Source organism: Dipodomys ordii, unplaced genomic scaffold (genome assembly GCF_000151885.1).
Source record: "Dipodomys ordii isolate 6190 unplaced genomic scaffold, Dord_2.0 Scaffold105, whole genome shotgun sequence".
Classification (NCBI taxonomy): Eukaryota; Metazoa; Chordata; class Mammalia; order Rodentia; family Heteromyidae; genus Dipodomys; species Dipodomys ordii.
In genome coordinates, this window is record NW_012267321.1 from 2,107,631 (window position 1) to 2,122,645 (window position 15,015).

Here is a 15,015-nt window from a genome sequence, read left to right on the forward strand (position 1 = left end):
GGAGATTTTAATACCCTGCTCTCACCAAAGGACAGGTCAACCAAACAAAAGATAAGCAAAGGAGTTTGTGAACTAAATGACACCATAACCCAAATGGATTTAAGAGACATCTACAGAGTTCTCCCCCCAACAAGGGCCCAATTCACATTCTTCTCAGCAGCCCATGAAACATTCTTCGAAACAGATCATATCATAGGACACACAAAGAACCCAAACAAATATAAGAGGATTGACACAATTCCTTACATCCTACCTGACCGCAGTGGAATGAAACCCATTCTCAACAACAAAATATACTGCAGAAATTACTCAAGCACATGGAAACCAAATAAAACAAGATGGAACAACACCTTGATCACAGAAGAAATTAAGGATAATTACACAATTGTAAGATTCAGTCTGTGATGGACTGGTCATTTTGACTCATGGGGTGTTTTGATCACTTTTAGAGCATTGTTTAATTATTCTGCAACTCTCTTCTCTCTATTCATATACATAGGTAATAGAAGAATACAATGTAATATAATTTATATGCTATATAAAATTTCCATACCAACTGAGTCACCTGTGTGTTTTTGCAGAGATTGTAGCCATGTCCAAGGGCAGTTGCTAGCATCTTCCTCCTCCTGCATGTCTTGGAAATCCTCTCCCCATATTTAGTGTCGCCCCATTTCTTTTCTAGAAAGGTCAGGAAGTTGCGGCTGTCTGAGCTGTGGCTTCCTCTGGGAAGCAGTGACTGCATGTGTCTTGCCAGTGCCGCGTAGGGTCACCCACAGGGATTCTTGTTCCCTGTGTGGGACGCTGGTGCCCCAGGGATCCTGGACACAAGCTGCACAAAGGCCGCAATAATCACCTCACAGATGCTAGCAGGAGGCTTACTTCTTAATTGGCTCCTGGGAAAAGGCTTCCAGAAAGTTCTGGGCTCCTGAAATCTGCACATTGCCAGTACAGGTGAGATCATCTTTGTAGGTGTGAGGGGAGGGGAGGTCAGCTCCCACAGCACCGTGCACCCTGAGCTCAGGGTCTGACTACCCACCTCCCCTGGAATACCTCCTGCACTGCAGTTAGCAGCCTTACAAACAAGACGAGCCTGGCGCATGGCTGCCATTGTGAACAGACGGCAGAATCTATAAGGGCCAAGAACGTCACATGAAGGTTTGGAGAGGTGCTCACACCAGATGAGAACATTCTGGGTGTGTAACTATTTACCTGATGACACCTATCATCAGGTCAGCATGTAAATAAGAATGTATAAAAACAAAACCACAATTGTGGGGGGAGGGCTCCCACTCCTAGGTTTGAATTCATGGCCTGGTCCCTTAGCTCTTTCATTCGAGGCTAGCACTCTACCATTTGTGCCACAGCTGCACTTTTGGCTTTATAGTACTTCATTAACAAATAAGATTCCCATGGACTTTCTGGCCAGGATATCTTTGAACCATGATGCTCGGATCTGAGCTTTCTGGGTAGCTAGGATGTTAGGCAAGAGCCACCAGTACCTGTCCCAATTTAAAACTCCCTGTCTTAAGAATCCAGCTCATGGAGCTGGGAAGGTGGCTCCGTGGTAGAGCGCTTACCTTGCATACCTGAGGCCCTGGGTTCGATTCCTCAGCACCACATAAGCAAAAAGAAAAAAGCTGGAAGTGGCGCTAGCCTTGAGCTGAAGAGCTGAGGCCCAGAGTTCAAGCCCCACGACCGGACCACCCCCCAAAAAAGAATCCAGCTTAGCAGCCTTGGGAAACTGGAGCTCCTGGCATTGTCCTACTAATCCAGTATAAAGATCCCAGGTACCCACAGTCAGAACATGACATTATAAATCCTTTCCCTCTATGCACAGAGTCTTCTTTTTAATTAGTGCAGATGCCTAGCTCATAAACTGAAGAATGAAGAAGTGATCACCCATTTCCCCTAGAGTTGTGGGGACTCAGCTGTGCTCTACAGTGATGATCCAGTCTTAGCCAAAGCCTCTTAGCTCTGGTCAATGATCAAGTATTTCAGGTGAGACCTACAGGACTTCGAGTTGTTGGGCTCCATTGCCATGGTACCCACCAGCATCCCACAGCCTGTGTCCCCAGGCAGGCTCCCTGGCTCCCTGCAGAGTGCCCCACGCATGACAGTGGTGGTGTGGCTGTGGGAATGATTTTCAGACCACAGTTGTAGCATGGACTTGAGTGCAATTCCTACCTTCTCTGCCATCCCCTCTCTGTCCTGCGTGGGGTGCAGGCTGACACCTCAGAATCTGTCCTGGAGCATCTGAAGGTCTCTCACCCTCATCTCCTGAGCAGAGCTGCTACCCAGGCACTGTTGGAGGTGCAGGTCACACCACAGACATGCCATCCACGGCACTCATGAGGGAAACTTAGGGGCTCCGTGGAGATAATCCTGTGAGACACCAGCAGAGGAACTGACAGGTGCAGGAGCAGCTGCTCCAGCCCTTCCCGTCCTTCCTGGAGTCCAGACCTCCACAGACATCCTGCTGCCCTAGAGTGCCTGGGCTGCTTGCACATGTCCAGCCGGCTTCTGGTAAGCGCAGTGGCTACAGTTTCAGGGTGTTTTGCAATGTGAGTCCCTGTCTGCCCCTGAGCCAGGACTTGAGTGACTCCTGCCTCTGCTTGGCCGGGATCAAGAAGAGGAAAATCTCACTTCTCAGGACACATGGACAATTGCTGTGTGTGCAGCTCTCAGTTGTCCTTTTCACATCTGTGTGGTCTTTGGGCTGCAAACACTGGAGGCACCCCTCAAGCACACCCCAAGAACTTAACACTGTCATTTCTGAACTGAATTTATTTTCTCAGTCATGGTGCTTGAACTCTGGGCCTGGGCGCTGTCTGTGAGCTCATCAGCTAAAGGTGAGTACTCTGCCACTTGAGCCACGGCACCACGTCCAATTTTCTGGGAGTTTGGTTATGAGAGTCTCTAGGAGTTTCCTGCCTGGGCTGGCTTTGAACCATTATCTTCAGATCTCAGCCTCCTGGGTAGCCAGTATTCCAGGCGTGAGCAACTAGGGCCCTGCTCAATTTACTTCTGACAGCATAATTTATGATGCAACCAAATGAGATTAAGAATAGAAAATGAAATATTTAGTCATATTCTTAAGGAAATGTACATCCTTGAACACCATATCCATTGCGACACTATTCACCACAGCCAAGAAACAACCCAGAAGCTCCATGGTGTCTGCAGAGAAATGAGTGACACTGGACGTCACTCGTCACCCTACTTTCAGGAATATTCATCAAATGCTTACATCCAAGTCTCCAAATGAGGTTTCTAAGGATGAAGACATTTTTCAAAAAATGATCATTATTACAAAAAAAATCCTTCACAGAAATGGCTCATTCTGTTTTCTTTCTTTCATGCCAGTCTGGGGGTTTGAACTCATGGCCTGAATGATATTGCAGAACTTTTTTTGTTCCACATTAGCACTCTCTACCACTCAGTCCCAGCTCCTCTTCTGCTTTGTTTGGTGGTTCATTGGAGATAAGAATCTCATGGGAGGTGGGTGCTGGTGGCTCACACCTGTAATCCTGGCTACTAAAGAGGCTGAGATCTTAGGATCATGGTTCAAAGCCAACCCGGGCAGGAAAGTCCGTGACACTCTCAAATAAACCACTAGAAAACTGGAAGTGGCATTGTGTCTCAAGTGGTAGAGCACTTGCCTTGAGCTGAAGAGTGCAGGGACAACGCCTAGGCCCAGAGTTCAAGCCTTATGACCTACAAAAAAAAAAATCTCATGGACATTCCTTACCAGGCTGTCTTTGCACCTTGATTCCAGATATCAGGTTCCTAAGATTGCATCAGTCTGGGGGTTCAATTTTTCTTTTCTAACAGAATATATGATGGTAAAACAAAATGAGATTGAGATGAGGACTGGGAATGTGGTTTAGTGGTAGGTTGCTTGCCTAGCATGCATGTAGCCCTGGGTTCAATTCCTCAGCAACACATACATAGAAAAAGCTGGAAGTAGCGCTGTGGCACCAATGGTAGAGTGCTAGCCTTGAGCAAAAGCAGCTCAGGAACAGTGCCCAAGCCCTGAGTTCAAGTCTCAGAACTAGAAAAAAAAAAAAGGGAAGGGACACTTTGGGTAAGAAACTTCGGAGACACATGGCTTACACACCACTGAGGTTGTTTACAGACAGTCATCTTGTCTCGGGCCTCAGTGCCTCTCTCCTGCCGGCCTACTGGGATCCAGGAGAGGTAAGCGACTGCACCACTCCCCTGCCCCTTAGAGAAGCACCCACAAGAAAGTGAAAAATGTCTTGATAATTGTCACATGGGGGAAAAGAAAAAGTTTACTGAGAACTTGGCTTGCCACCCCAGGTGAAGGGAAAATTACCACTCCCGCGGGAGACGACCTCAGCTGCCACCCTCCTGGACCCCTATCTAAGGAGCCCTCTGAAGCTCTGAAGTGCCCATGTGCATCTCAGAAATGACCCGCCCTGCCATGCACAGCCTGAGAGAAGAGGCGAGCACTTGTGTTCACTGCCACTGGAGAGGCACAGCCTGCAGGACAGACCCCAGGTTCCACACTCTGGGTAAGGGATCACCTTAGGAGCAGGGATTCCAATTGAACCCAGTTGCATGACAAAGCCACAGGGGAAGGATAGTAATGGGCTGGCCAGAGAACACAGCTGGGGTAAGTGTATATGGAATATTTGTGGTCTCATGACCATGTGTGTACATGGACTATTATGGTCACATGACCACAGGTGTCCATGGAATATTAGGAGCCCCATAATTACATATGACCATGGAACGTGAGCTTGATGAAGAGGCATCATCTTCATTCAACCCTCCTGGTGAACAGGAACCCATGCTAGAGCTACTGGAAGACAATGACAAGATGCCCTTGAGGATCAGCATGTCAGTCTCCCCATGGAAGGTGGTGCTTCCTCCTCACCAAAGCTGTGCTCAGCCCAAGTCTGCTGCTGGTCTCAAACACCACTGAATTCAGCAACATGTCCGTGGTCGGTGGGCCTGTGACTCACCTGTGGACCAGAGGGGCGGCTCCTGGGCGGAGCCCGGGTCAGCAGGGCGGCTCTGCTGGAGGAGATGGAGTCTCAGGAGCTAGCCCAGTGCTGCTGGCTTCACCTGGCTCCCGGAGCCCAGGCCTGTGGCTGTGCGCCTACCATGTCTCTCTGCAGTGGAGAAGGCTGTGTTGGTCCATGAAGCCACCTCACTCTGTTTTGTTTTTGTTTTTTTTTTTGGAGGGGGTCCGGTCATGGGGCCTGAACTCTGGGCCTGGGCACTGTCCCTCAGCTCTTCAGCTCAAGGCTAGCACTCTACCACTTGAGTCACATCGCCACTTCCAGCTTTTTTCTTTTTGCTTATGTGGTACTGAGGAATCGAACCCAGGGCCTCAGGCATGCAAGGCAAGTGCTCTAACACTGAGCCAACTTGCCAGCCCCCAAATGGTACTACTTTCTTCTTTCTTTTTTTTTGGGGGGGGGAGGTCCGGTCGTGGGGCCTAAACTCTGGGCCTGGGCGCTGTCCCTCAGCTTTTCAGGTCAAGGCTGGGGCTCTACCACTTGAGCCACAGCGCCACTTCTGGCTTTTTTCTTATGTGGTGCTGAGGAATCGAACTCAGGGCCTCGAGCATGCAAGGCAAGTGCTCTACCACTGAGCCACCTTCCCAGCCCAGCCTCCTCACTGTGATGGGAGAATTTCTGCCTCCTCACCCACACTTCTTCCAGCCCGGAACCCTGAGACTAGAGGTCTTCCCTCTGGTTGGCCCCAGCTTATGGGAGAATGGCTAAACTAGGGGAGACCCTGATTCTTCTTTGTACCCCAGCATTGTCTGAAGCCAGGCACCTGTGGCTCATGCCTGTAATCCTAGCTACTCAGGAGGCTGGGATCTGAGGATCGCAGTTCAAAACCTGTCCTGTCAGGAAAGTCCATAAGACTCTTATCTGCAATAAACCACCAGAACTCTGGAAGTGCCGCTTGTGGCTCACGTGATAGAGCACTAGTCTTGAGATAAAGAGCTCAGGGATAGGGGCTGGGAAGGTGGCTCAGTGGTAGAGAGCTTGCCTTGCATGCCTGAGGCCCTGGGTTCGATTCCTCAGTCCCACATAAGCAAAAAGAAAAAAGCCAGAAGTGGCGCTGTGGCTCAAGTGGTAGAGCGCTAGCCTTGAGCTGAAGAGCTGAGGGACAGCGCCCAGGCCCAGAGTTCAGGCCCACGACCAGACCCCAAAAAAACCAAAAAACCAAAAAAACACATAAGTATGTGGGCTGCTCAGGGTCACAGTATGAACTCCCAAGCCTGTGCTGCGGCCCTGGCTGGTCAGTGTAGGAACCTTCTCAATAAAGTTGCTTCTTTATTAACAACTTTGTTGCGGTGGGCTCTGTCACTCCGGACGACTAGGTGGGCTTGCCTGCCTGAGTAGGGGTCTTCCTACTACAGTAGAGTGCTCGTTTCACATGCATGAAGCCCTGGGTTCGCTTCCTCAGGACCACATACACAGAAAAAGCCTGAAGTGGTGCTGTGGCTCAAGTGGTAGAATGCTAGCCTTGAGCCAAAGAAGCTCAGGGACAGGCCCTGAGTTCAAGCTCAGGACTGGCACAAAAACAAAGTCTCAGCTCTATACACTTTCTATATTTACCAAATGCTTACATCACATTGTTTCAGGACCCACCACTCCCACAAGTGCAGATAGAACCTAGCCTTCCTCATACTATTTCAAACAACCCTTATCCACCATTCTCCCTCAGATAAGCCCCTAGGCACAAAGCAGAGAAAAAGACTTCCTCAAAAAGGCAAATACTTGCAGCCTTGAGGGTTGGAGCCAATGGCAGGAGCCTTTGCTCACACCTTGCCAGCTCCTGCCACCTTAGGGTCTGCAACATCTCCCCCTTTTTATTTTTTAAATTGAGCAAGTATCTGTCAGCCTGGAGCTGGGCAAAGGAGTGGAACATACATCTCAGGAAGAATGGCAGGGAAAGGAATATCAAAACCACAAATAGCAAATGTCCAAGAAATAGGAATGCTGTCACACATTTCCTCAGTTGAATCCCTGCAGGGAATGGAGAACTAATGCAGCCTAGTCTTCAGAGTCTGTTATCTTTAGGATGGAGTGGCCAACAGCAAATATCTGCCCCTAAAGCTGCATCAAGTCAAAGCTCAAATTATCTGGGGACCAGAGTCCTTGAATATGTTGCTGGATATTGATCCAAGTCACATTTCCATTCTATTGAAGAAGGGCAGCACAGATGTACTGATAATTAGCATGACATGTTATTTTTAACTGAGTCTTTAGCAGTGTTACCTGGTTATTAACATACATCATTCCATAATTTTTATCCACTCCCACGTGGATCCCAAGGGCACTAGAAACATTTCAAGTAGGAACATGTTATATGTGTGTATGTATGTGTATATGTGTATATATGGATTGGGTAAGGGCCACGGCAGAAGCAGTAGCACTGGCAATAAGTGATATGGTAGCAATAACGCTGGCAACCAATATTCCCCTCAATAGCAAAGTGAAGCCCCAAATCATTATACCATGGTTCCACCAACTTAACAGGCAAGATAAGGGAGTTCATAGTAACAAATGCTGTTCGTGCTCCAAAATGTCCAGGATAACTTATACAGTTAGTAAGAACTACAGTTGTTCCAGCAAGAGGCATGAAATGCCTCCCCATCCTTAACAACCACACTCTGCCCAACTACCAACATGAATGGATGCATGACATAGGCTTGCACAATAAATGATACCAAACCCATGGAGCAGGATAGGTCTCTGAATCAGCAGTACAGGAAGGTGAGAGGCATTAGTACAAGTGGGCCTTAAGGCAGCAGCCAGTCTCCAGATGTCAGGATGAGCTTGTGCATGTGGGCAGACCAAGATGGTGGCCCACAAGACACCATTGATCACTCCTCTGAGACCAGACCTTCAGTTGATGATGTTGAACTTCCACCACTGGAACAGTAGACAAGATGTTGAATCCACAGGCTGTACAAGGTGGTTGATGATCAGCAGCTGCAAGACCCTCCTGGCATAGTGGAATCCATGTGGAGTGCACACCATCTCCTGCCAAAGCAACTCTAGAAGTGTTATGCATAAGCTCCATTTTTTTTTCATCCATACTCCTTTTCCTCCCAGAGGAACTCAGAGTCATAATCTATCCCTGAATACCTTACTACACGTGTACATTGCCCATGGATATGCAAATAGGTGGGCTAGCAGACAGCCCAGTCCATTCTATTGGCCTAGAATATAGCTCCAGAAATCCAGCACTCTCTCCCGCAAAGAGCTCTGTGGTATTAGGATACACTCTCATGAATGGCTCCTCCCTTGACACTGGGCAGGCAATTGGAGTCAGGCATGTAGGCCCAGTGTACCTCAGCTGAAACTTGGGCACAGGTTATTAATGCTAGCATAGCCACAAATAGGGTTTCAGGTGTGAGGGCTCTTCCTGCCCCAACAACTATCTCTTGACCCCTGGAGGTTAGAGCCCTCCCTCCACCTGTGGGTCATTCTCTGGAGTGACCGAAGTAATCTCAGCATAGCAGACCAGCCAGCCTGGAATCCACCTTGGTGCTTCCTCGTCCTGTGGAAAAACACAAGCAGACCTTCAGGGGATTGGGACCATTCCAGACTCCAGTCAAAGGATCCTTCCATAGCACCATTGCCGTGGGCATAGCAGCTCCCTCCCAATGGTGCTCCACAGCATTGAAGCCATCCTGTTGAGACATTTAAAACAAAAATGGATAAAGATACAATGATACATGGTGAAATCTGGGTAGCTAATTCCCCCTTTATATATATATATATATATATATATATTTTTTTTTTTTTTGTCAGTTGTGGAACTTGAGTTCTGGGCCTGGGCACGTCCCTCAGCTCTTTAGCTTAAGGCTCGCATTCTACCACTTGAACCACAGCACCACTTCTGGTTTTCTGGTGGCAATTGAAGATGATAGTCTCACGGACTCTCCTGCCCAAGCTGGCTTTGAACCACAATCCTCAGATCTCAGCCTCCTGAGTAGCTAGGATGAGCTGATGCCATGCCTGATTTCTTTTCTTTTCTTTCTCTCTCTCTCTCTCTTTTTTTTGTCAGTCATGGGGCCTGCACTCTGGGTCTGGGCGCAGTCCCTCAGCTCTTCAGCTCAAGGCTAGCACCCTACCCCTTGAGCCAAAGCGTCACTTCCAGCTTTTTCTGCTTATGCGGTGCTGAGGAATTGAACCCAGGGCCTTATGTAAGGCAAGCACTCAACCACTGAGCCACCTTCCCAGCCCCCCTGATTTCTTTTTAATAACAAAAATAGTTGTGTTCGAGGAACTAGTGGAAGGCTTAATATGGCCTTGTGACAGTTGCACAAGAATCAGATTCTTGGCAGCTTCAAGTTTTTCCTTAGGCAAGAGCCACTGATCTACCCATATGGGTGTTGATGTCTTCCAACATATAGGTTCTGCATGTCAAGCTGCCGTTATCAGTGGCCCTGTAGAAAATCCAAGCCCTGTCTGTTTGGGTTCGCAATAGGCTGGTAAGGTTCCAACCTTCCTTTCCCTTGTAGTCCTAGACCTGACATCCCATCATGCCCTTGATGAAGCATTTGTTGAGTAACAATTGGGCTGGGACTGTGGACATAAGCACCCATCTGAGGCAACACATCACCACCCTACAGATTTACTGGAAGATCAGGCAAAACAAAAGGCTGAAAGACACCCAAATGGCTTTCCTTGGTCAGCCACCGTAACATGGCAGAGCTTTTGTGAGTGACTTTGGACATGCCTGTACCCTGCAGCAGGGTGAGGCTACCTTCTTTTGGCCAGGAGGGAGGCCAGTGTGGGCCAGATATAACAGAAACATCAGCTCCGGTGCCAACAGAGCCTGTAAAAAGCTCCCCTCCTATGTAGAGTTCTAACTCAGGTCGCTCTTGTACAATTCCTGAAGCCAAAAGGCCTTATCTGTGGAGCCAAAGCCTCGATTTTCTGGATTAGTGTGAAGAGACTTATTAGGAAGAGTAACTAATGGAAGCAGAATCCATTGCGCAGTGGGAGTATGGGCAGGTACAAGAAAGGTTCCTTTTTTCAAGCCAGCCATAATTTGAATCTCTCCTGAGTAATCATTATGAATAACACCTGGGTAAACAATCAATCCTCTCATAGTCCAGCTGGACCTGCTCAACACCAACCCTACTGTCCCAGGTGGCAAAGGTCCCCAGACCTTGGCAACCAGAGGAAGATCTCCCTCCAAATACACCTAGACCCGTGCTCCCATTAGTCCCCTTCTTGAAGGAGCTGATTCTGGGCAGGTCAGCGGTGTTGTGCAGGACCGGCTGCAAGGAAGGGGATCTCCCAGGGATGCCGCTATGGCTTGTGGGGGAGGGACAGGGCTGGCCTCTCATCCCATTTCCCTGCAAAGGTTTGCCATCCTTGTCCATTTTAGAGTGACATACATTGGCCCAATGTCTTCCCTTGTGACACCAAGGAAAGACACCTGGGGAGTTGGCTTTTTTTTTTTTTTGGTTGGTCATGGGACTTGAACTCTGGGCCTGGGCGCTGTCCCTCAGCTCTTCAGCTCAAGGCAAGCTCTCTACCACTTGAGCTACAGCACTACTTCAGCTTTTCTGGTGGTTTATTGGAGATAGGAGTCTCACGGTCTCTCCTGCCCAGGCTGGCTTTGAACCGTGATCCTCAGATCTCAGCCTCCGGAGTAGCTAGGATTACAGTCATGTGCCACCAGCGCTCGGCAAAACGTATTACATTTGTTTCTTTACCATTTCTTTTTTTTTTCTTTTTTGTTTATGTGGTGTTGAGAAATCGAACCCAGGGCCTCAGGTATGCAAGGCAAGCACTCTACCACTGAGCCACCTTCCCAGCCCGGGAGTTGGCTTTTTGTGCCACATTTTGAGGGCATGTTTTTGCAAAGTGCCCTTCTTGTTCATATCAGAAGCACCCCCTCTTAGCAGGGCCGCTTCCTTTGGTCTCCTGAGGAGTCCAGATCTGCTGATGGAGATGGTGAGGTGGGACCCCCTGAAGGGCGGCAGCAAGAGTCACTCCCTGCCCAGAAGAGGGCCCAATCTCGGCACAGGCGAATGGCATCTTCCACGGTCCCTGTTTCCTTCCAGGGCCTAATAGCCGCCTGACATGCAGAGTTGGCATTTTCAAAAGCTACTTGTTGGACCAGCATTGTGCCAGCTTCACCATCAACTACAATGCAGCCTTAAGAAGGTACGAAATAAAATCTTGAAATGCCTCATGAGGCCCCTGTCTGATCTTAGACAGCTCCTCAGTCCAGGCCCCAGAAGAAGGGAGCTTTTTCCAGGCCCTGTTTGCACATTCATTCACCTGTCCATAAGCAACTCCAGGATAATTGATCTGTTGCTTTTTCCAGGCCCTGTTTGCACATTCATTCACCTGTCCATAAGCAACTCCAGGATAATTGATCTGTTGCTGAACATCAGCATACCCGCACCCACCAGTGTGTCAAATTATGGGGATGTTGGTGTAGTTATTATATTTTGCCACCTGATCAGAACTTTCCATCCATTCTGCCTTCCATAGCAAGTAATCTCCCTCCCCCCCCCCCACACACACACAATGAGGCAGGCCTGAGCAATTGTCTACCAACTCCCTGGGCATAATGCCCTACACGCCAGATTATCAATCAGGGATAAAGGGAGCAGCTGCCCCATATTGATCAGTAGAAGTCTTGATTTCTTTTAATTCCTTAAAATTTAAAATACCATACTGCCAATTGCCTCCATCTTGTAAGACAGGAAAGAGTTAGAAGTCCCCAGAATCCTTCCCCCACTCTGTAGTAGTCAATATAGCCTTTTGGACTGCAGACATAGGTGGCGGAGTCTGAATTAAGAGTGGGTGGGGAGCTGGGAAGGTGGCTCAGTGGTAGAGCGTTTGCCTTGCATGCCTGAGGCCCTGGGTTCGATTCCTCAGCACCACATAAGCAAAAAGAAAAAAGCCGGAAGTGGCGCTGTGGCTCAAGTGGTAGAACGCTAGCCTTGAGCTGAAGAGCTGAGAGAGTGCTCAGGCCCAGAGTTCAGGCCCCACAACCGGACCCCCCCTCAAAAAAAAAGAGTGGGTGGTTGGGGCTGGGAAGGTGGCTCAGTGGTAGAGTGCTTGCCTTGCATACCTGAGGCCCTGGGTTCGATTCCTCAGCACCACATAAGCAAAAAGAAAAAAAGCTGGAAGTGGTGCTGTGACTCAAGTGGTAGAGCGCTAGCCTTGAGCTGAAGAGCTGAGGGACAGCGCCCAGGCCCAAGGTTCAGGCCCCATGACTGGACCCCAAAAAAAAGAGCGGGTGGTATTGACTTCCCCTTTTATCACAGGGAAGGGGGCTCTACAGGGCTGGGCTTGGGGGTGGCCATGGCCTTGGAGGGTCTCTTTGTCTTCTTTACAGAGAGTGCCACAAACCTGACACAGACTTTCAGTGTGTAAGGTTTTAGGCAAGGAAAGAACATGCAGGAGGAGGTAAAGGTAAAGAAATCAAAAGTTTATTGGGGTATACTCCGGGTGGACTCCCTGGTCAGGATCATAGAGGTCACGCAGAATCTAGCCAAAAGGCACTGAATCATCTTATCTCTATGTAAGCGGCCATCATGACCTTCATCTGTGTCTGATATTGCCAATGAGGGTCCTGTCTGGGAACTGCTTTAGTTCCCATGGGCATGGTTGTATCTGTAAGGTGGATCTTGTCCCCAAGAGCCCGGGCAGCCTGATAGACTCACGCTCCTCCATGGTAAGAATGGAGGAAAGTATAACATGGAAGTAATGCCAGGTGAGATATTAGACCCTCGGCCCAGTGGGGTCAGATGGCACATAGTGCAGTGGATGTGCCATAGGTGGGGAGGATAACAGAGTTGAGAGGTCAGGAGAGGAAGAGAGGGGGGAGAGCTTTTGGAGGGATCTTGCCACATGAGCAAGATTTGAGATGGGGGCAGGAGAGCCAGAGAGAGAGATGGAATGGGAGTGTAAATAGAAGAATCCCTGCACGTAAGGAATCTCAGCCACTTTCCTGTCCGCTCACAAAAATTGTGGAGATTAGTTAGTATTTTGAAATTGAAAGTCCCATTTTCAGGCCAGCATGACTGGGTATCAAGCTGGTACATAGGCCATTCCCGGTTACAGAGGAAGATGGAGGTTGGGTCTTAGGCCTAGCGCTTCGAGATTAGCCAATAAGGAATCCAGAAGAGTATGTGGGTCTGGTTTGGAATTTTGGTTTCCCATGGTGCCCAGGCAGCCCAGGGTAAAACTGTTACAGAGAAGAGAGTCCCCCACGCACAGACAGCCTCATGTAAACAGATGAATTTATTGGGGAGGTGGATAGGATAGCTGACTGGCCAGGGATGCAGCACAGACTCGGGAGCTGAAACTGCAACCCCGAAGAATCCTCAAGCTGGGGTTTTGAAGGGCAAAAGCCATGTGGTCCAGCCTGGCCACACACAGATGGCCAACAGGATTGCAACACACAGAAAGATTACAGGAGCACACCGAAGCATCTACACCCTTGAAGCAGGAGGTGACCAGTCATGGGATAGTATGCACAATGTTGCAGGGCAGGCGCCATTCTAATTTAGGCAGGGTGTAAGATAAGACCAAAGTCCATGTGAAATATGTTTTAAGGTCTCCCTTTACAGTCTCTCCTCTTTCTCTTTCCTCTCCTCTCCCCTCTCCTCTCTCCAGGTCTGGATCCAGCCCCTGGACAAGCACACAGACACATAAGAAGCTCTTCCCAGCTCTGGGCCCAGCAGCATGGCCATGGCAGCCAGCTGCTGGGCTGTAGGAATCATCTACCTATCTCAGACCACAGGTGGAGTGGTGAGGAATTTCTGTCTTCTCTACCATCTTCTGCGCCTTTCCTTCTATTGGTGCCAGTCAAGACCCTCAGATGCGATCCTGCAGCACCTGCTTGTGGCCAACTCCCTGTTCCCCCTCTTTAGTGGGGTCCCACAGACCATGGCAGCCGTGGGGTTTGGACACTCGCCGAGGGACTTTGGAAGCCGGCTAGTTCTGTATGTGCAGAGGGGGGCAGGAGTGCGTCCATAAGCAGCACGTGTCTCCTGAGCAGGGTCCAGACCGTCAGTGGTGCCCCTGAAGTGGTAGAGAGCTTGCCTTAAACTGAAGAGCTGAAGGACAGCGCCCAGGCCCTGGGTTCAGGGCCCACAACCGACCAAAAGAAAAGAACATAAAAAAAAAAATCTAAACACAAGCCAGGCACTAGCGGCTCACATCTGCCATCCTAGCTACTCAGGAGGCTGGGACAGCCTGAGCAGAACAGTCCATAAAACTCAGTTCTCCAATGAACTGCCAAAAAGCGGGAAAAGTGGATTTGTACAAGAGGTAGATGAACAAACTCATGGATCACATCCAGGCCCTGGGTTGAAGACCCTGGACCAGTACCCCCACCCCATACTCACATGCTGACGCCTAGCCACATCTGCTGACCAGGCTGCTGAGCTTGCGTCTCCTCCTCAGGAGGTCAGGCCTCCAGACCCAAGGAAAACACCCAGGGCAGGGAAGAAGCCTTGAGGAGAGAGAGGGCCTGGTTCCTGGCCCCGCCCCCCACCATAGCCACACCCACCAACACCAAGGACTCCCCTCAGCATCTGACCCCGCCCCTAGCTCCACCCCTGCCACTGTCACTCTAAGCAGGGCTCCGCCCACTCCATATTTCTTGCCTAGACCTGGCTCCGCCCCAAATCATTCTTTTCTGGCTTCGCTCAGTCCCCGCCCACTCCCGTTTCTCGCCCAGGCCAGGCTCTCGCCCCCCCTCGCCACGCCCCCTTATGGCCCGGACCACCTGCTCAAGTCCTCTCTGGTGTCTGCCCCGCCCACTCCCACGTTTCTCTCTCGCTGCGCGCGCAACTCCCCTCAAAACAGGAAACACGTGGCGTAAGGGGAGATCGCGGTGCGGACCAGGAGTCTCTCAGGCAAGAGTAAGTCTGCGTCCCGGTGTCCGCAGCCCCCACGGCGGGGTAGGGGTCCCCGGAGCCCAGCGCGGCCCTCCTGCCCGGCGGCCCGGCTCGCCGGTCGGTCCTCCCTGACGTCC

The 15,015-nt window shown here is 49.9% G+C and overlaps 1 protein-coding gene across 2 annotated transcripts in view; it reads left to right on the forward strand.

The window, feature by feature from the left end:
* LOC105994364 (zinc finger protein 420-like) overlaps positions 1-15,015 on the forward strand; it is a 73,496-nt gene that overhangs the window by 41,065 nt on the left and 17,416 nt on the right. The window contains exon 1 of one of the 2 annotated variants that reach the window (XM_013027840.1): positions 14,824-14,902. The exons of the other annotated variant lie outside the window; for it this stretch is intronic. The gene's annotated coding sequence lies outside the window, so the exon portion shown is untranslated. Of the gene's footprint in view, positions 1-14,823; positions 14,903-15,015 lie in introns of those variants that run through there. 2 annotated transcript variants of the gene reach the window in all.